General features: G+C 38.4%; 1 protein-coding gene and 1 non-coding gene across 2 annotated transcripts in view; one reads left to right on the top strand and one right to left on the bottom strand.

Annotated features, from left to right (window-relative positions):
- The window catches only part of LOC107089007 (voltage-dependent calcium channel gamma-7 subunit-like), a 41,395-nt gene extending 20,679 nt beyond the window's left edge, over window positions 1–20,716 (bottom strand). Inside the window, exon 1 of the mRNA XM_015381510.1 lies at window positions 20,540–20,716. The gene's annotated coding sequence lies outside the window, so the exon portion shown is untranslated. The remainder of the gene's footprint in view (window positions 1–20,539) is intronic.
- On the top strand, window positions 14,928–15,010 carry trnal-uaa. The gene has a single exon. It is a non-coding gene; the product is annotated as a tRNA-Leu (tRNA).
- Window positions 20,717–21,499: the final 783 nt, after the last annotated feature.

The raw sequence follows: 21,499 nt of genomic DNA, 5'->3' as shown, positions 1-21,499 counted from the left end.
AATGTATTCCAAGTGTCCTGAGTGGGTAGCATCAAGAATTTACTCGAAACAAAGTTATTTAGAATGTTTTTAGAGCATAGACCTCCATTATTTGAATGTCAGCAGACAGCAAGAAGCCTCCCAGATCTCATCATCAGAGTGTTGTTCAGCATGGGGGTGAGTAGAAAATGAAGGCTAATCATGTTTTGGGTGTACTATTCCTTTAAGAACAACACCTACATCCTGTATTAACAATAACATGGCTGCCTGGTGCTTGGATATAACATATGATTGCAAGGGCAGTAATACAAACATATCCATTGGAATCTATAAGGGGTGCCATGGCAAGGCTTTGATCCCAGGTCTCTGACCACCATTTTTTTAAACCACCTAAAAACCTCTATAGACCATCCTCTATCTTATACTTTGTCAACATTAATATTATATCTATCATTTTTATTAAAAAAAGATTATCTCCACGGCACTCATGCAACCTAAATCATAGCCATATCTTAGCATTGATTGTTTTTTGCAACACAAATATTCTCTCAAATTTTCAACTCCTACAAATTTCACTTTCTTTACTTTACTTTACATGGACGCTTTACTTTACATGGACGCTTTACTTTGTATGGACGCTCTTGCATCACTGTATTCACCAAATACCCTTTTGCCTTGCTAGAATTGTAGCCTTTATAGTGCACCACCTCACAGCACTCCTGAGCCGGCCTCTATATACAGTAGGGATAACATGCAAATAATTTGTTTAGGGTGAGACATTCATGTTTGCTGTGAATGAACCATTAAAAGACAAATATGATGTCAAATATGATGAGTGCACATTGTTCTTTCACCTTTTCCTACCAAATTGCTCAAAATGCAAAACAATAAGCAACATTATCAGTGTGCACCAGATGAGTTCATAAGAATCAGTCACGCTATACTACAAAACAATTTTTATAAAAGGAGTTGGATGTAGTTCTGGTTGCAAAATAAAATACAACAAAAAACTAGCATGGACTGTTAAACTAAACTAATGCAGGTTTTGACAAATAACTAACCATGGCCAAAGCTCTTGCTTTATTCATGTTTTTTTTTCTTGCGTTTTTGGTTTTTTTCTTTTTGAACCAAATACACTTACTTATAATCAGTCAAAATAAGCATTGAAGGATGTTTTTCATCCTTCAGGCTCGAAGAGCTAAAGGCTGCTGAGAGGGAAGTGGAGCAGAAAACAAGCTCAGAAGACAAGACAGCAACTGAGCAGATGAGATGAAGGAACAAGGTACCTGTCAGGGGGGAGAATTAAGTCTGGGCCTGCCACTCAACTTGATGCCACATTCCCATAATATAACTATTTAATGTCTTACCATCCTAAAACATCCCATTGTTTACAAACGAATGAACAGATTAGCACAACATGTGCTACTGCCTACTTGTGCAACTAGGTTTACAAGCCTTCTAAATAAACAAACTACATTCTGTAAGTCTCAATAGCATGGTATAAAATACTTATCTAATATATTTGACTATTATTTTGGCTTATGAGAAATTTTAGGGGAAACAACATTTTACCTTCAATACAAGCTCTAAACCACTAACTTTCCACCTTCATAAAATATTTTTTGGTCATTTTATAGATTATACATTGACTTACAACTAGTTAAATGACACCATGGCACATGCAGGTCTGCATCGCTTTCACCAACACTAAGCAACATTGAGGAGGTTGGCAGTAACCCTGCCACACAAAATGACTACAAAGGTGCAGACTGCTTTACGGCATGCATCACTTCCTCTTTACCTATTTTTCTTTAATCAAGATGGAAATTAATGCAGCTTATTTTCCCTGAGAGACTACATGGCTGTGTCCGAACACCGGGCCTAACTACTCACCCCTGAATCACTATGTAGAGCAGAGACTATATTGTGAACTTTATAGTGAACTCAGTTAACTGACTGTTCAGACAGATGATCACTACTTTTCGCTTCCTGTTGGTGACATGACTTCAGCTTCACTTTTGTTCGTTCTTCTCCCCTTAAAAAATCTGATGATGCTTTGCAAGGAGAGCTCTTGCAAAGCATTCTGGGAAATACCTGCAAGTCTAGTGACCATTTCTTATACAAGGAAGACTTCTGAAAAAAAAAGTCACATCTTCTGAGTAAAAGTGACTTTGACTTTAGCTTGACTGATCTGGTCTTAGTGATAAAAATGTCAATCCTTTAAAGCTAAACATAGACAGCTGAATATCAACATGGATCCACATAAATGTCGGATTTTTGGTTTTATTTTCTTTGTTGCCATCTAATATTCTATTAACTAAAAGTAACTTCACCTTATCACCACCAAGATAAATTAGTCTACTGACAGAAATTCTGTATTTCTTTGAAGCTTAAATATCAAGTGAATATGTACTTCTTGATACATGTTGCATTAGATAAAACAACAGCTCTTAAATGGTTATTGTAAGTAAATTAAATGCCTCAAAGAGAACACAAGAAAAAACATGAAGATGAATACCTAAAAAAATTATTTTAACCTAGTAAACAGCAATTACAGTGAAATATTTCAATGAAACACATTACTGTCATGTACTCATAGTTTATATATTTGAACAAAAATGTGCCTGCAACACTACAGTACTTTGTCAAGGTGTGGTTGTTGGTTTGCGGATCAATTTGCAGAAAACCAAAAGCGAACAAGATATGTTGTCAATAAAACTATAGATATTTAAAACTTATGAAGTAGACAGGCCAACAATGAAAAACAAGCCTAAAAGCATTTTTAACACTGGGAAAAAATGCAGAGGATACATCAAGGCAAAAAAAATGGAAATGAAAAGTTAAGTAGAGGATAACACAGAGGCATGTAATGAGGAAAAAAAGGTGAACCGAATCTACTAATTACTGGAGGCTCTTACTCAGGGAGACATTTTTATACAGAGGTAAACAGGAGCTGCATTTCCATTAACCAACATATTGCTCAAATTGTAATTATCAAAATAAAGGGTGGTTCTTCGATTGCATTGATATTCTTATATTTCAAAAAACTGCAATGGAAACCCTTTTTCAGCATCACATAAGTCAAGTGATCTTCAACTGGAATATAATGACTGGAAGTTGTGAGAAGAGGACAGCTTTCCATATTTGGATTCCACATTTAGTTTGCAACAATGATTGCAATGAGGAGTGAATCTTTGGCTGAAATATAGATATATCTCATGTGTTGACATCCTCTGCTGCCATGTCTATTGTGTAAACAAACATATTCTAATGCAATTTCAATAGTATTTCTTTAATGGAAATACCACAATTGCGATAATTTGCATCTTTAATATCAGCAGAATATCGGAATAGTTTTGCAAATTATCTCGATCTTGCAACCAGCTGTGTTTTCCTGTTAGAACCAATGGTAGCACCACATTGAACTATGCAGGACAGGAACAGGTAAATCACTGTGGAATGGCAATATGATGATTATCCTCAATTGCTCAGCACAGATCACACATCACTGAAAATGTAAAAAAGAGCAAATCTTTTTTTAAACAACAAAAAAAAAATCAAATATAAGTTATTACTTTTTTTTCGATATTGCAAGTTTTTTTAGTAATTTGCCCTAAAATTTGCCTTAAAAAATATGAAACAATATTTAATTGTGTCTTGATATCTTGTAATATTGAGGTTTACAAAGATAAATGAATGTCTTATAATATTGTTGTTAATTTGTTGTTGGTGTAAAGTAATTCCTATATTATAGCCTTACTTCTTGTTAATAAATTATGAGATCTAAGATTTTATAAATATATGTTCATTAATTGGACTAGTAGAGGAAGGTCTATATGGATTTAAAAACTTTCCTGAAGAAATCCAAGAGAAACTTTACCTTTCATTAAAAGAGACATAGCTTTCTTTTACTTGGATTTTTACACCCTTTAATATTCGAAGAGCAGTTTAAATCAGGATAAAATAAATATTATTACAGATTATATAACTAATATTCAGCTGTCATTTTTAGTACAGAGTAATAATGTTACTGTTTGAGATACTGTTTACTGTTATAACTTCTTGTTAAATATATCCTTTTGTTTGTTTGGAATTTATCTTCTACCTGTTTGAAGAAGATAAAGCCGGACAAAGAAGCATCATGAAGCTTCACCTCATGACTGGAAGAAAAGGATCATTTCTTCCTAAAGCCTCCTCTTTCACTTCCTGCCACTGATTGGATTTATTGGAGCAACAACGTGATTTAAATACTCAGCCTTTTGTTGTAAAGAGTGTCACAATGATTCAAATTCAAAAAGTGTGATTCATATACTATATGATACTGTTGCTTTTTTTTCTCAAGTTTTCAAAAAAGTGGATTTTTTTAAGAAAGACAATGATCTAAGAGCAGAACTGACTCCTGAATGTGGGTCCATCTACAGTATATTTCTCACCAACATAGTTTGATGTCTTTCACTAACATTTATATGACTCAGTTTCCTTAATTTAGGAATTTTTCCTAAGCCTATTTTTTCATGGTTTGGTTTTATTTTAATGTACATTTTCTTGTTTTTTACATTTGCTTTTTTAATAACTTCTTTAATAAGTTCTTTTGGATAGCACCAAGTAAACCGGTAAGTAAATTAATTCATTTAAACATAAAATACCTTCAAGGAAGATCTATTTATTTATTCAGGTGCTATAAAGTTAGATGAAAGAAAGTTAAGGAATAAAATGAAATCCGCTAGGGACATATTACATCTATTTTGTATCAGGTGTGGAATAAACATTAGCTGTGGATTTTTTAGCTAATTGGACCAGAGAAGATAAATATGCAGAGTCAGCACAGTGGGGCAGCTTTTAGCCCACTACTGTAGTATAGTGAAGCTCAAAATATCTCCTGTGTTCATGCACTTTGTGATTGTTTTGTTTTTCTGCACACAATGGTAAAATGTTATCTAGTTAGGGTATTGGTGTTTTTTTTTTTTCAGGTGGTAGTTCAGTAAAAGTCGATTTTAGCTACAACATTAAACTATTGAAAAAAGTTTTATCCTGCCAGGAAAATGGTACATAGAGACCGAACCCTGATGAAAAGTGCTTTTACAGTTTTATTTGATTACAAGCACAAACATACACACATATATCCACATGCACACAATATCACTATCCTGTCTTTAGAGGACACAATAATCTATTTTAAAGCCAATCCTGTCAGACCTAACCTTCCTTGCCCTTTAATCATCACATGCCTGGTTTCAGCTTTTATATTCATATAGTTCCACATCAAACCTTTTCATATTATCCAAAGAGTTCATAAGTGCAATGATTGGCTTTATGAAGTCACCCTGTTTGTTTCATAAAAGACCAGAGGAACAGCTAACCAACCATGCCCGCATATTTCTGTCCTTAAGATGTGATAAACACAGGTACCAACACAGCCAGCCAGTGTGTGTTTTCTAAAACAGTGGACAACATTTGGTTTGGATTCAGTTTCTTTTTGTAGTTTAAACCCTGAGAATATGGGAACAATTCCCAAGCTGCACCAGCTGCTTACTAACTCAGTGCATGCAGGGACAGTCAGACATGATGTAATGATGAGTGGCACTTTGGAAAGTGAGGTAATACTAGAGAGAAGGAGGAGTAAGGGGAGGAAAGGGGAAAATTACAACAAGGTGAATAACCTGGAAGCTGGATAAATGGGTATATATTCATAAAGTATAAAAATAGAAATGAGAGTTGTTTTGCAGATTGATCTGTCTTACAAAAAATATGTCATAACAATTTTATGTAATTTGATTATGATACAAATTAGGGCACAATCACAATATGCTTTTTACATATAATATGAAAAGTGTACTGTGCATTTGTATTTGACTCCCTTAAACCAATACTTTGCCCTCAGTTGCAGCTGACTTCGCCCGGGAGGTCTTCATGCTTTTATCTTGTACTCATACTGTATTAGTGGTCTTCTGCTTCACAAATGACCAAGTCGCGGGGCCAGCAGTGTCAATCGAGGCTTCCTGACTTCCCTCTTTGCAGACACCACAACTCCACCGTGCCCTAGGCCGTCCTGTAGGCCTCCTCCCGATGGAATGTGCCTTGAACAAGATGTCCGAGCCACCTCAGCTGACTCCTCTTGATGTGAAGGAGAAGTGGCTCTACTCTGAGCATCTCCCTGCCCTGTCTGTAAAGAAGTATCAAGCCACCCTGCCAGAAAGCTAGTTTTAGAAACTTATTCGGGATCTCGTTCTTTCTTCATGATCCAGATTTCAAGAACACAGCAGGCCGGTGCAGCATCCACATTATAGGGGTGGAGCTGGGAGCTGTTCAGCCCAATGGTGCTGAATTCCACTTCTTGGTGTTCTTTGTGGAAAATCACCTCCTTCACTTTTTCTTTTTTTCTTAAACTTACTCTCTCTTCTACTTTTATGATTTCAAAAACACTTTTGGCCACTTGAACAAATCCGTCAATAAAATATAGTATTCAGACTACAAAATGTATAATTTAGTTTCTTTCATCAACAGTGATCCTTTTTACATCCGTGAACTTTTGTTTTTTTGGTGTGCAAAGATAAATCTTGGAACATCCTTAATTATCTGTAAATACTAACTGCTTCCCCTAGGTATCAAACTAAGCAGAGCCCGTGATTCATGCAGGCACATTTATGTTTGTAACAGACATAAATATTTTATTTAGGATTAGTTAAACAAACAGGTTCTCCGCTTAACCCAGTTTTCAATCCAAATATATTTTACATCCAAATATACATTTTTGCCCATTATTAGTAAGAAAAAATATTTCTGTTTTGGAGATAGATGTCCGAGAAAATACTAGATTGCTAAAGTTTACATCTCACGCTAAGATTCATTCTCTCATTGTGACCCCTCTTACCCAATCAGCCCCATAAATAGGCCACACTTTTTATTGTTAGTTTAGTAGCATCTTATTTGGACTTTGGATTCCATTGATTGAGTCAAACTTAATTGCTGGGCATACATACATTGCTGACCTGAAATGGGTTCATGAGTGTAATGATCGTAGGTTTCCCAAATTAGAGGCTTGGTTTACAAGAATTAATTTCTCAATATAACCCATTTAGCAACTAGGATCTACCTTTGCAGCACAGAAAGATTGAGTTCTTCTCGATGTTAGTTTGTTTTCTTTAGTAACTATGCGAGTATTTTAATGTACCTTCTGAATAGTAAGCAACCCAACAGCCAACAGGTATAAAAAAGCAGCTTTTTGAACCTGTTGTAAAAGAGGAAAATATTTCAAAGTCAAATTCTATTATAAATAACTTAAGTCTTTGGAAATGAATTTGATCATATTTCTATTAAGCGGAATGTAATCTTATTAATATAAAACTTGCCACAAAACCATCCACATTTATAAGAAAGGAGGCCCAGTAGCTTTGCAAATATGCCAAGAATTAAATTTAAGAAAGAGGTTGCATAACAAAATAGGTATTGTGGAGGATTTTTTAAAAGACCCACCCTCTCTACTTAAAAAAATGCATGTGCAAGAGCATGCATAAGCCCATTTCTCCTTATGCATGCCCTGTTAAAAATATGCTGTTCTGATTACTCATACAAGGTTACTTTGTCCACATACAGCAGCAGCCATTCAAAATGGCCCTTCCCAGTCAAATGCCAGCCAAATGGCAGCCAACTTCCAGCCAGTGGAGTGACCCCCTCCTTCTTTCATTGAATTAAAGGGTCTGACCAGGAGATGANAGGCCGGTGCAGCATCCACATTATAGGGGTGGAGCTGGGAGCTGTTCAGCCCAATGGTGCTGAATTCCACTTCTTGGTGTTCTTTGTGGAAAATCACCTCCTTCACTTTTTCTTTTTTTCTTAAACTTACTCTCTCTTCTACTTTTATGATTTCAAAAACACTTTTGGCCACTTGAACAAATCCGTCAATAAAATATAGTATTCAGACTACAAAATGTATAATTTAGTTTCTTTCATCAACAGTGATCCTTTTTACATCCGTGAACTTTTGTTTTTTTGGTGTGCAAAGATAAATCTTGGAACATCCTTAATTATCTGTAAATACTAACTGCTTCCCCTAGGTATCAAACTAAGCAGAGCCCGTGATTCATGCAGGCACATTTATGTTTGTAACAGACATAAATATTTTATTTAGGATTAGTTAAACAAACAGGTTCTCCGCTTAACCCAGTTTTCAATCCAAATATATTTTACATCCAAATATACATTTTTGCCCATTATTAGTAAGAAAAAATATTTCTGTTTTGGAGATAGATGTCCGAGAAAATACTAGATTGCTAAAGTTTACATCTCACGCTAAGATTCATTCTCTCATTGTGACCCCTCTTACCCAATCAGCCCCATAAATAGGCCACACTTTTTATTGTTAGTTTAGTAGCATCTTATTTGGACTTTGGATTCCATTGATTGAGTCAAACTTAATTGCTGGGCATACATACATTGCTGACCTGAAATGGGTTCATGAGTGTAATGATCGTAGGTTTCCCAAATTAGAGGCTTGGTTTACAAGAATTAATTTCTCAATATAACCCATTTAGCAACTAGGATCTACCTTTGCAGCACAGAAAGATTGAGTTCTTCTCGATGTTAGTTTGTTTTCTTTAGTAACTATGCGAGTATTTTAATGTACCTTCTGAATAGTAAGCAACCCAACAGCCAACAGGTATAAAAAAGCAGCTTTTTGAACCTGTTGTAAAAGAGGAAAATATTTCAAAGTCAAATTCTATTATAAATAACTTAAGTCTTTGGAAATGAATTTGATCATATTTCTATTAAGCGGAATGTAATCTTATTAATATAAAACTTGCCACAAAACCATCCACATTTATAAGAAAGGAGGCCCAGTAGCTTTGCAAATATGCCAAGAATTAAATTTAAGAAAGAGGTTGCATAACAAAATAGGTATTGTGGAGGATTTTTTAAAAGACCCACCCTCTCTACTTAAAAAAAATGCATGTGCAAGAGCATGCATAAGCCCATTTCTCATTATGCATGCCTTGTTAAAAATATGCTGTTCTCATTACTCATACAAGCTTACTTTGTCCACATACAGCAGCAGCCATTCAAAATGGCCCTTCCCAGTCAAATGGCAGCCAAATGGCAGCCAACTTCCAGCCAGTGGAGTGACCCCCTCCTTCTTTCATTGAATTAAAGGGTCTGACCAGGAGATGATGCTTCTCTTTAGATCTTTATGTCCACAACTCATGACAAAAAAATAATATTTTAGTACAAATATTGATTTTAAAAAAAGAATTGTAGGGGACCAGCCAAAGACTGGCCAATGGCCCATCAAGAAAAATTGTGAAATTTTAAATGGCTACTACTGTATAGTGGGGACAATATAGTGGACTTAATAGCAAATTCAGTTAACTGACAGTTTGGACAGATGATCACTGCTTTTTGCTCTGTTAGTGACGTAACTGCGCTGTGCCTACACCATCTTTGTTATTAGTCGCCAGCAGTGTTCATTTCGTCAACCATGATGATGACGAAAATATTTCTTCAACGCCCCTTTTTCCCGTGATGATGACGAGACGATAACGCACAAAAATTGTTTCCAGAAAAAAAAAAATTACGGAAATAAAAAATGATTTTCGTCAATAAGAATAAGACAGACAAAATTTACGATCCATTGACGAAAGGACATTAAGAAATGTAATTGTTTCTGATTAATTTGTACTTGTTAATATAAGTGTTTCTTGAGCTTCATAGCAGATTACGCGTTGTTGCGCTGTTTATTCCTACATGGTGCCTGTCCCACAGTACCTTGCGGCGCTCAGTCAGTAGTAAGTTACTCCAGCAGCAGTGTGTCGCATTGAGCTTGATGCAGACATTTTTGATTTATGCTCAATATTGAAGCGTGGTCTGTGGTATAATACGCTGTGGGTCTAGACACGGCCAAGGCGGTGAGGAAGTGGGGGCGAGTTTGTGCGACAACGGAGGGACATGACGGCCAAAACGAGCGGGGATCCAGGTGGAAAAAGGGTCCCAGCGTTCTTGTGCACCTCGCTCCTCTAGCTTGTCCAACTTCACGAGTTGCTTTCCACAATTTCGGTCATAAAAACCAAACAAGCCGGCCTTCTGTCTGCGGTCAGCTACAATTTAGGAGAGGTGCAGCAGAGTGTCTGCGGAGGGAGTGGGGACGTCTTTTTGTTCAGTGCGACACCTACACAGAGGACCTGGTTTCGAGGCTCATAGCTCAACTTCGCAGTCATTGTGGATACCAGTGTGTGGTTTGTTAAACAACGCCTGGATTTATGGAGCCATTTTGTTTACAATGCGAAGGAAAACACCGGAGGGAGGACGCCACCAAAGAGTCTGCGCCTTCAACAAGGCAGGGAAGAAGACAACAAATCTCAAGCGACATCTGAGGTGCCAACATGCTGCCATATGTAAGAAGGTAAGGAACGGGTGGGCGTGTGTGCGTGGGCGCGCATGCATGTGGATGTGTGCATTCCTGTGCCTGTATCTGTCTGTCACTCTTTCATAGAAGAAAGATGTTCTACTGATACACTGGATATTAATCAATTTAACTAGAAACCTGACACAGTGACACCACAGCCAAATTGGAGGTTGGGAAAGGAAGGGAAGTCTTTTGCAGAGATGTTGGGAGCACCCCTACCGTACAAACCAACGACAAAGAGCAGAAAGCCCTGGAGAACTCAATGGCAAAGTGGATTGTGTGCTCTGGCCTTCATTCTGTACAGTGTGATATATATGCTTAAAAAAACGGTGTGTGGAGAAGTTATATTATTTACAGTGTTGACTAAAATAACTAAAATTTGACTAAGACAAAAAAATATTTTCCTCATTTAGACTAAGACTAGGAAGTCTAGGAAGCGACAGTCTATGGTGACAGTGGGCCGCTGTGACAGCAAATCCCATAGTACTGGGATTCTGGGATATATTTGCATCGTCTGAGGACTTTCTTTTCTTCTCATACACTTCGTGGACACTTTTTCTCTTATGACCCCCGGCTATTTTCAAAGAACCATGGTGAGAAAGGTGAGCTTCAGTGACTATCTGAAACCGTAGCTCACCACATATATGCGGCTGGATGTGCACTTGTGCAGAAAAAGTTAGCTAATGGGCAGGCACGCAGGACGGCCTTACATAACCATATCACCAGAATGATTGACAATTAGGAGGACCACTTATTAAAATAACCCACCCAGAAATAAAAGATTGTCCTCTATACCTTTAAGCACATCTTTTGTGTAGAGCTTTAACAACCTCCAAAGTCTTCCTGTATCTATATTTGTAAAGTGTGAGAATATTATAGGATTTAATAGTATTTAAAATGAACACATTATTTGCATTTTAAATCACGTTCTTATTTTCTACTCCAACCTGGTGTCTTCAGACCTTTTCCAGATAGTAACTGCAATTTATTGAGAGCACAAATTAACACACATCATTACAGGGAGTGAACATACTCAAGTCAGGTCAGGTTTAAATAAAGGTTTAGTTTAAATCTGCATTATGAGTCTGAAACTTCAGGCAAATATTTTTTTATTATCACCTAAAATAGAAGCAGACAAAGGCCTACAGACTGTTTGGCCCCTACCTGTGCTTCAATGCATATACACTAGAGACACTTGAGCTTTGGCGATACGGGCGACTTTGCTGTCAGCAAGCACAGCAGCCTCTCAGACATCTCCCCGATGTGAATGCATTTAAAAATTCACATTTTCATTCGTACTTTCATTCATATGGGTGTCCGGTTGCTCTAAGGTGGTGCCTTGTGTCTGTCTGCCTGAGTCGCCTGTGACCATTTGGAGCAGTGTCACCCAGTCCTTCACTGCTCTTTTGTGCAGAGCATTATGGGCTGTCTATTGTTTTCAGTAGTAGTAACAGCTATGTACCTCCAAATGACAAACTAGCTCACATAAAACCTCTCAACAAAACACATACACTTCATCTTCATTCTTTGAAGAGGAAAACTGTCTTTTCACATGTAGCATACCAACTTATCTATATAGCATGCCTGACATATTAGTTAGAAACAAAAAATAAATGGTAAATTGCCTGCACTTATAGCGCTTTTACAAGTCAGAACACTTGTCCAAAGCGCTTTACACTACATTAAGCTATTCAACCATTCACCAACCAACACTGATGGTGGTAAGCTACATTATAGCCACAGCTGCCCTGGGGCTCACTGACAGAAGTGAGGTTGCCATACACTGGCGCCACCAGGAGACAACCATCGCTAGGGAAGGCAGGTGAAGTGTCTTGCCCAAGGACACAACGACACTGAAGGCTGAAGCCAGGGCTTGAACAGACAACCCTCTGGTTGCAAGGCAAACTCCTGCATCCAACACCACTGTTGCCCAGAAGACCAAACTCACCAGGAAAAAAAAATTAATAATTTGACACCAACCAGAATCGTAACATCTGAGAGGAAATGACAAAGTGTATAGGCCTAGAGATGGAATTCACAAGCTAAACAGTGATGGTGGTAGCTTGATGCTGTAGGGTCCTGTCTTTTGTAGGCTTGAGTGTAAATTGGTTGAATATAAATATAGGGAAGTGCTGTAAGGAATCCTGTTTAAGGCAGAAAAACTATGAGTAGGGTGAAGTCACACCTTCTTGCAAGACATGAATATACAGATAGCTACAAGATTGTTTTTATTATCGTTGACATTTTCTTTTATGAAAGTCAAGATTATATTCACATAAAAAAAAAAATTAAAATTTGATATAATAGGAAAAATTCTTTCTGAGAGAAAAACTCCATCAAAACAAAGAGATTCTAGGAATCCACAAACAAAAAAGAAAAGGAGAAAGGCATAATAACAAAACATACAAGAGATAAAAGATCTGACATCAGCTATGTGTGAACTATATACAGGGCAAAACTACTACTGAGAATCACGCAACTACACATCCCATGGTTCCCATTGGGGGATCCACAGATGGCGTTCCCAGGTTTGTTTTGCTAGCATTGGGGGTGAGGTGGGTGGGAGTTGTTTTTCTGTGGAGGAGGCAATATGTCCCTCTGTCAGCAGAGAGAAGGTTGTGCCAGTTGGCAGGAAGCTAGGTGATATTTAAAGATGACATGAAATGGTAACAAGAAAAGAGGGCAAAAGGAGTCATGGAGGACAGGATGATGATCAGAGATGGAAAAAATGAGAAGAACGGAGAGGCGCATGTTAATGTAAAAAAATAATCTGTACAAAAAAGAAGAATAAAAAAATGTCCATATAACAATGGATAGAAGATTAAATAAATAAAATTGCGATAGAATAAGTCTCTTGATAAATTCAGAGAGAGGCTGAAAACAGAGGATAAAAGTATCACAAAGAGAGACTGATAGATAACATATAAATATGAAAAGGATATTTACCCTAATCGCACTAGAAAGAACATATCTTTTATAAATATCCCATACCTGCTCCGATACATCTGGTTAGCCTCAGCATTTTGTTAACTTTCAGAAACAGAGAAGCTGCTTCATTCTCAAAACAGTATTTAGAGCCATGAAAGCTTTGAGAAACAAACACTCATCCTATAGAATGACAGCTGGGCTGATAACGATAATGAGCTTATGCAGCTGAATAAAGGAAAGGCACCCATAAACACTGAGGAGGCTGGGTATGTGAAAGACAGGATAATGTGATGTGGAAAGGTGTTGACAGAGGAGAAAGATTTAAAGGACACTCCTTCACCCAAAGATTAAGGAAAGCCCTTGTTACACACATGCAGTATATCACACTCATTCATGTATTCTACAGTACATGAACCACATTTGCAAATGCAATGTTTTAGAGCTGCCATCTCAACTAAAAGAAAAACAATCTCCTGTTACTGTCCATGCTTTTTAAGGAAGTGTGAATGATGTTCATAAGGACATTTGGCTCTGACTGGCCTGTACATATGAATACAAATTGTCAGATTGGGGGAAGGCAGAGATGTGTTTCGCCAATTTAATGATGTTCCAAAGGTCAAGAGAAGCAAAAGTCCAAAAACAAAATACAGAGAGCCAAAATCCAGGAGATGTCAAAAGAAACACACGAGGGTCAAAGAAATGACGAGGAACCAGTCAACTGTAACTGACTAGGGGGGCTATAAATGGCAGGCTGAACAAAGACCAGGCTAATCAGCCGATTGGGAGCAGGTTTGGACAGAAGAATCTAGAAGGGAGCAAGCAAAAGGAGACTGACACAAGAGGGGAACAGAGGGTAAACAAGAAATACATAAGAAGTCCCATACAACTAGAATAACTCAAGATAGAAATAAAACCAATGAAACCAATAAAACCAATGAAACTCAGCTTAAAGAGAACCAACGTAAAAAAAACTAATTAAAACGTTAATCAATGCTAAAGTTTCTCTTTTTTTTCATTTCATTTTTTTAATACAGATTTTGTGTTGTGTTATTCCTATAATCATAATTTTATTCCAATGGATGATTTTAAACTGTTGGGATAGTCAGGTTTAACAGACTCTAACAGAGGGATCTTGAACTACTTAGTTTTTTTTTCTCGAATCTACATCCGCTTACTGGCTTGTTTTGTTTGTATGATGCAATTGTGGGAAAAAACTTGTGAAGTTGGACCACCTACTGTAGAAGAGTGAGGTGCACGAGAATGCTGGGACCCTTTTTCCACCTGGATCCCCGCTCTTTTTTGCCCTCATGTCCCTTCATTTTCGCACAAACTTGCCTCCACTTCCTCACCGCCTTTGCCGTATCTAGACCCACAGCTAGTTCATGATTGTCCCTCTTGCATTGTGGTGTGGAATATAACGTAGCGCAGACCACGCTTCAATATTGAGTATAAATCAAAAATTTCTGCGTCAAGCTCACTGCGACACACTGCTGCGGGGAGTATAACCAACCCTTTAATCACATCCGAGCTCCAACTGCTCTGGTGCGAACCAACACAACTGACAAAGACCTCTGGATAAGCATCAAGAGGCTCTCCTGATTTAAGCCTGCCTAGGCTTACACAGACCAGGATGGCCGAGTGGTTAAGGCGTTGGACTTAAGATCCAATGAGCAAATGCTCACGTGGGTTCAAACCCCACTCCTGGTAACCTCTTGTTTGGAGCCCAGTACTTGGCAACTGCACACCCAAACACATATTGCTGGCAGCAATCACACTTTGCTAATAAGTCCATATTAGATTTTGTTTGGGCAGTGGCCGCCTATTGGTTAGGGCGTTAAGCAATCCTGAGGTTCTGAGTTATATTCCCACTCCCACAGACTACAAACCTGAGTCTTTGAGCTCCCCAAGGGGATGGGTTAAATGCAGAGATAAATTTTTCCAATATGATCAATAAAGTTCAAATGTTATACAAAAAATCCTTCTAAAGAGTACTTGAAATTATTTAGTTTCATTTGCTCTGACCCAATCGGTAAGAAACAACTGAGCCAGCATCAGCATCTGTTGGCTTCTCTTATGAAAAAAGGTGTCAATATAATGTATTTGTACCAAATAATATGCATGAAAGTCGAGTTCAATGTTTTACATTTATAATTTAACTTGATTCTAAATATAAATTTTTATTGATATGATACAAAACTTGAGAGACCCAATAAAGGCAAGTACGAAGAAACAACAAAAGACACAAAAATCCTGGACATCCAGGGAAAGGATTTTTGCCAAAAAATTAGCAGAAAACAGACGGATAATCTAAATAATGGGAGTGATGGTTGGTGATTGGGAACAGGGGAGCTATCTAAGAATATAGAGCCGGAGGTAGAATGTGGAGGCTGAAATAAAAGAAGAAATAACATCTGGAAACTGGAGCAGGAATTATGGAGATTATTAACCTTAGAGGTGAAAATGAAATAAAAAAACTGATTTTAATGGAATCTTGCTCATTTCTTAACAATTATATAATAATATAATAATTATATTTCAAAGTTCAAATTTGTAAGTTTGGATAAATTTCTTCACAAAAGTTTCATGTTTTACATAACTGGCTAAAAATTATAAAAATAAAAAACAAAACACCGTTTAATCTTCATTTTTCTGAAGTTAGGATAAAGTAGCCTGTCAGACAGAGGTGATATGTTTTGGTCTCTCTGTGTAAGATCTGAAAAGCTTCATGGCTCATTGAGCTCCGGTAGTGAAACTGACCCTGCCACTGGGAATGACTCAAATCATCAGTCAGCTGTTTCAAAAACTCCAGTTAGTGACTGATTCATTTTCCCTCACCTCACAGAGCAGTTGATGGGGATGTTACCTGATGCCTCATACAAGCACTCAACAGACCTGAAAACATCTTTTTAATGAAGCAGACAGATGTTTATTAAGTCTGCCCTTTGGTGTCCAGGGCATCTGCTAGTATCTGATCACTGGAGCTTATCATTTCTACTTCGGGTAAACAAAATATTGTGTCTCAGTGTATCTCCTTGTTCATATGTCCTTATGATATAAGAATGCATTTCTATTTCTTAAGAAATAAAACAAATACTTATTTTAGTTATTTTGAGTAAAATTTTAATTGAAGGTGTGTTTTTGCTATATTATTTTGTGTCAGAAAGAGTTCTGGTTGACTGTGACATAAATGCAAGAATGGAGCTCTTTATTAAGATTTTATGCAAGAACGATATAAATGCAGTGAAAAAAAACAGATGGATGGAGAGAGCAAGAATCAAGTTAAAACCGGATTTTCTGAATTTTCCTGTTCTGAAATACTTAATGATTCCTGGATATTTCAAACCTGTAAAAAAGATACGTTTTGAAAAGGTTTCTACGTTAATGTTTCTGTCCTTTAATATCTTCACTTTTTGTGATCTACTCAAAAACTTAGACCAAATAGTTTCCTTAGCAGAGGGGCAGACAATTGTATATATTGCATATTAAGAAAAGATTAGTTTATTAAGATATAGAAAGGGGCACTATTACCCCTTCTATTACCTCCCCAGTATTGTTGTTATGTCCTAAACCTAAGTTTTTTAGGGACATCTCAAACCTCTGGCTTTAACACAGAGGCCAACTAGGAAAAAATAAAGTCAGACCTTTTTTTTGTGCATATTTCTCAAAGCTGGGAGACCAGGAGAACCTGTACTGAGATGGCTTCGGCACAAACAGTTTTTTTTATTTTTTTATGTAACAGCAATTAAAGGTTGTTTTATATAAAGCAATAATTTTGTGCTGGTCAAAAAGAATTTGCTGTCTATTTAGAAGATCTGTTATCATGCAGGAAATACAGCTACTTTGGCCTTTTTTGACCTGGATGGCAAAGAGCATTTGAAACGATGCAGAAATCTAAAAACCTATGAATATAAAATAAACGTTTATTTACTATAAATACTATACGCAAAGCACGGGAAAAAAATGTCATCTGGAAGCTAAATAAGGTGCTTTATGTGTAAGTACAAGCCGTTTACCATTCATCGTTTTTAAACATTGTGAAATACAGTAGATTTGAAAAACTAAAAGAAAACTATTAGTTTATGCAGGTCAATAGTAAATAATAGAAAGATTGAACGAAAAGATTTAATTATCAAGCAATACAAATTTGTATTATTTTAATAAAGGAATATTTGATCTACATGCTAGTATTTTCTATTTCAATTTTCTTTTCAAACCAGATGTGTTACATGTAGATGGCAAAGAAAATCACACACAGATGGAGGTAAGGGAGTGGGTCAGGCTGTGTGATTGTCTTAGTTCGAGGCAGGTCCACTAAATACACTACTCAAAAAAATTAAAGGAACACTTTGTAATCAGAGTATAGCATCAAGTTAATTAAACATCTGGGATATTGATTTGGTCAGGTAAGTAGCAGAGGGGGTTGTTAATCAGTTTCAGCTGCTTTGGTGTAAATTACATTACCAGCAGGTGCACTAGAGGGGCAACAATGAAACGACCATCAAAACAGGAATGGTTTTACAGGTGGAGGCCACTGACAGGTGGAGGCCACTGACATTTTTTCTGACTCTTTTTCACCAGTTTTGCATTTGGCTAGGGTCACTGTCACTACTGTTAGCATGAGGTGCTACCTGGACCCTACAGAGGTTGCACAGGCAGTCCAACTACTCAGGATGGAACATCAATACGTGCCATTGCCAGAAGGTTTGCTGTGTCTCCCAGCACAATCTCAAGAGCATGGAGGAGATTCCAGGCAGTTACCCAGGAGAGCTGGGCAGGGCCATAGAAGGTCTACAACCCATCAGCAGGCCCGTTATCTGCTCCTTTGTGCAAGGAGGAGCAGGAGGAGCACTGCCAGACCCCTACAAAATGACCTCCAGCAGGCCACTGGTGTGAATGTCTCTGACCAAACAATCATAAAAAGACTTCACGTGTGTGGCCTACGGGCCTAACGTCCTCTAGTGAACCCTGAGCTCATTGCCCCCGATCGTGGAGCTCGACTGGCATGTGCCACAGAACAAGAATTGGCAAGTCCACCACTGGCGCCCTGTGCTTTTCACAGATGAGCGTAGGTTCACTCTGAGCATATGTGACAGACGTGAAAGGGCCTGGAGAAGCCATGGAGAACCTTATGCCGCCTGTAACATCGTTTCAACATGACCGGTTTGGTGGTGGGTCAGTGATGGTCTGGGGAGGCATATCCATGGAGGGACGCACAGACCTATACAGGCTAGACAACGGCACCCTGACTGCCATTAGGTATCGGGATGAAATCCTTGCACCCATTGTCAGACCCTATGCTGGTGCAGTGGGTCCTGGGTTCCTCCTAGTGCACGACAATGCCCGGCCTCATTGTGGAGAGAGTATGCAGGCAGTTCCTGGAGGATGAAGGAATTGATAACATTGATTGGCCCCCACGCTTGCCTGATCTAAATCCAATAGAACACCTCTGGGACATTATGTTTCGATATCCGATGCCGCCAGGTTGCACCTCAGACTGTCCAGGAGCTCAGTGATGCCCTGGTCCAGATCTGGGAGTAGATATCCCACAACGCCATCCGTCGTCTCATTAGGAGCATGCCCCGACGTTGTCAGGCATGCATACACGCACGTGGGGGCCATACAAATTACTGCATACCATTTTGAGTTGCAGCAATGAAATTTCAGCAAAATGGACTAGCCATGTGGCATCATTTTTTCCACTTTTGTTTTTGGGGTGTCTTTGAATTCAGCCCTCTGTAGGCTCATAATTTTCATTTCCATCAAATGATGTGGCGTCCTTTTGTTCCTAACACATTACCCAGTCCATATCAGTATAAATAAAGAGCATGATTTTTTTTCCACATTGAGACCTGACGTGTTTTCAAAATGTTCCTTTAATGTTTTTGAGCAGTGTATGTTCTGCTTGAGCTTACTTCCAAAATTAATTAACTACCCAAAAGCAAATTTGATGTTTAACTTTTTTACGCAAATGTTTTTCAAAACGTTAAGTCACAATACGACTTGTCTAACATCAAAAAATCTGCTTTCCTTGCAGTAATTTGGTGCCTAGTATTACAATAACTTTAAGTCATTTTTGTAAAATGTTCAACTATGAACGACCTCATGGTACCAAGAGGGGGGAATATCTTCAAACAGAAAATGTAACATCGTTGATCTCAGTTATGATATTTGGGATTTAAGTTAAATATCTCATTAAACGTTTTTTTTTTTTTTTTTTTTAGTTTGCACATTATTTCCTTCAATGAAAAGTTATTTTCTTCAATAAGACTCCGAAAAAAGATCTGTTCTCCAGCCATTTGACCTATGACTGAACTCCTGCAGTGTGGACACACACACACAATGAAGCATCCTCCAACAGCTGAGTTATGAAACATTGCTTTCAGCTCTAAACATCGGCCTTCAGATTGTATCCAAAGTATTTAGAAAATTTTCCATAAGCTCAGTGGGATAGCCTGTAACAAAAAATGTTGTGATAGAAATCTTGTTGCAATATTGGAAAATACTTCTATGTTTAAATCATATCAGTTTCAAATCTCTGACCAAAAGGATGCATTTTTATTTTCTTTTTTGTGCAGGTCTGGTAGGTCATTGTATGGTACATTTAGTAAACAAAAACAAACAAACAAAAATATGATATTTGCAGATATAACAACAGTAAACCGAGGACAACCAAAGAGTGTTTCTAAATGATCTGGTCTCTCCTTAAATCCATTTTTTCCTCTCTGATGCACACGTTGTAGCACAATCACATCACCCTGCCTCATCCCTCCTTCTCCACCTCACCTCACTCTGTTTTCTCTTTTCCACGCACCACTGGGAGTGAAGCAGCTTTGCGCTGCTGTTCTCCAGACTCTGATGAGACTGTACAACATCGCTTAGGCGAGCTGCCTCCAGATGCGCTGCACTAATCACCGCGCAGCGCATTCTTCTACTAACGCTGAGGGACCGGCGGCCGTCCGCAGGGCAGCGCGCATCTGTCCCCAACCCAGCAGGACCACACTTCTACCAAAGAAGGCTTCCACAGCATATATGCAAACACAAACATGAATGAGCATAATTTCTACCTACAGTGGAGGAAGTCCTGACAATAAGAGCTCAAATAAGAACCTGTAAGTGAGAGTCATTTTCAAACAGATGAGAGAGGATGCTGCTGGAGTAGGGTGGAGAAAATTAAAAATACATTTGTGCAATTAGGGCAGTGTCAGAAAAGAATAAGAAGATAATGAATATACTCACCCTGCAGATAAGGAGCTGGAGGTGCAGGCAGTGTGATGTGCGAACTGAGAAGCCAAACCAAATTTGCGCCCCCCACCCTCTTATCTCTCCCTTGCCCTACAGTATTGCTGCTCTCACACCCACTCTGCTTCTGACTCGTGTTTCCCCAAATCTCCCCTCCTCTCTTTTGCTCCTCCTCTCTCACTCCTCTGCCTTCTCCTTTACTTCGATGCTCTTTCAGCACTGCGGAGAATTGCTTGGATTGGCTTCACTAGTTTGGGTACAGGGAGGTGGGACTAGTGTGTCTCCCCTGCGTGTGTATGTGTGAAGTAACGGGGTGGGGTGGTGGCGGTGGGGTTGCAGTGATGTAGGCTAGATGGAGAAGGAGGCACACGCGCACGAAAAAAAGCTGCGTGCACAAGAGCGCGGTGCCTGCTGGAAATGAGGACACATCATGCACTCTGACAGCGTGACGGATTCAGACGCGTGGCAGCTATTAAGGTTAACTCAATAATGAACACACTAACATCTCTCTAATGTGAATGGGAACAAAAAAAGGGAAAATGTTTGGAAAGAGTTAATTAAGCTCAAATTATAATATCAGCGGGGTAAGGTCTCATCATTTCCCAAACACTTTTCATCCACTTTTCCTGCCATAGAACATGGCAATGGCAATATTATGCTGTGGGGCCACTTTTGATCTGTAGGAAAAAGCTGGTCAAAGTTGGTTGGAAGATTGCAGGAAGAAACGTGGACTAGTTTGCAAAATTTCAGAGTGTTACACCTGTCAGGAATCCAGTTTGTGTGGTCTGTTTTTGTGTTTCCTTCCCCCCTCCACCAGGTGGTGCCCCGTCCTCATTGGTTCTCCCTGCACACCTGCAGCTCATTGCCTCATTACCTGTGGAGTGTTCTTAAGCTGCTGACTGCCACTACCTCAACGCCAGAGTGTTTGCCAATAAAGGGTACTCTAACCATGGTTAG

This window comes from Cyprinodon variegatus, unplaced genomic scaffold (assembly GCF_000732505.1).
Source record: "Cyprinodon variegatus isolate N-32 unplaced genomic scaffold, C_variegatus-1.0 Scaffold235, whole genome shotgun sequence".
Taxonomy (NCBI): Eukaryota; Metazoa; Chordata; class Actinopteri; order Cyprinodontiformes; family Cyprinodontidae; genus Cyprinodon; species Cyprinodon variegatus.
This window is presented reverse-complemented; position numbering and strand designations above follow the sequence as displayed.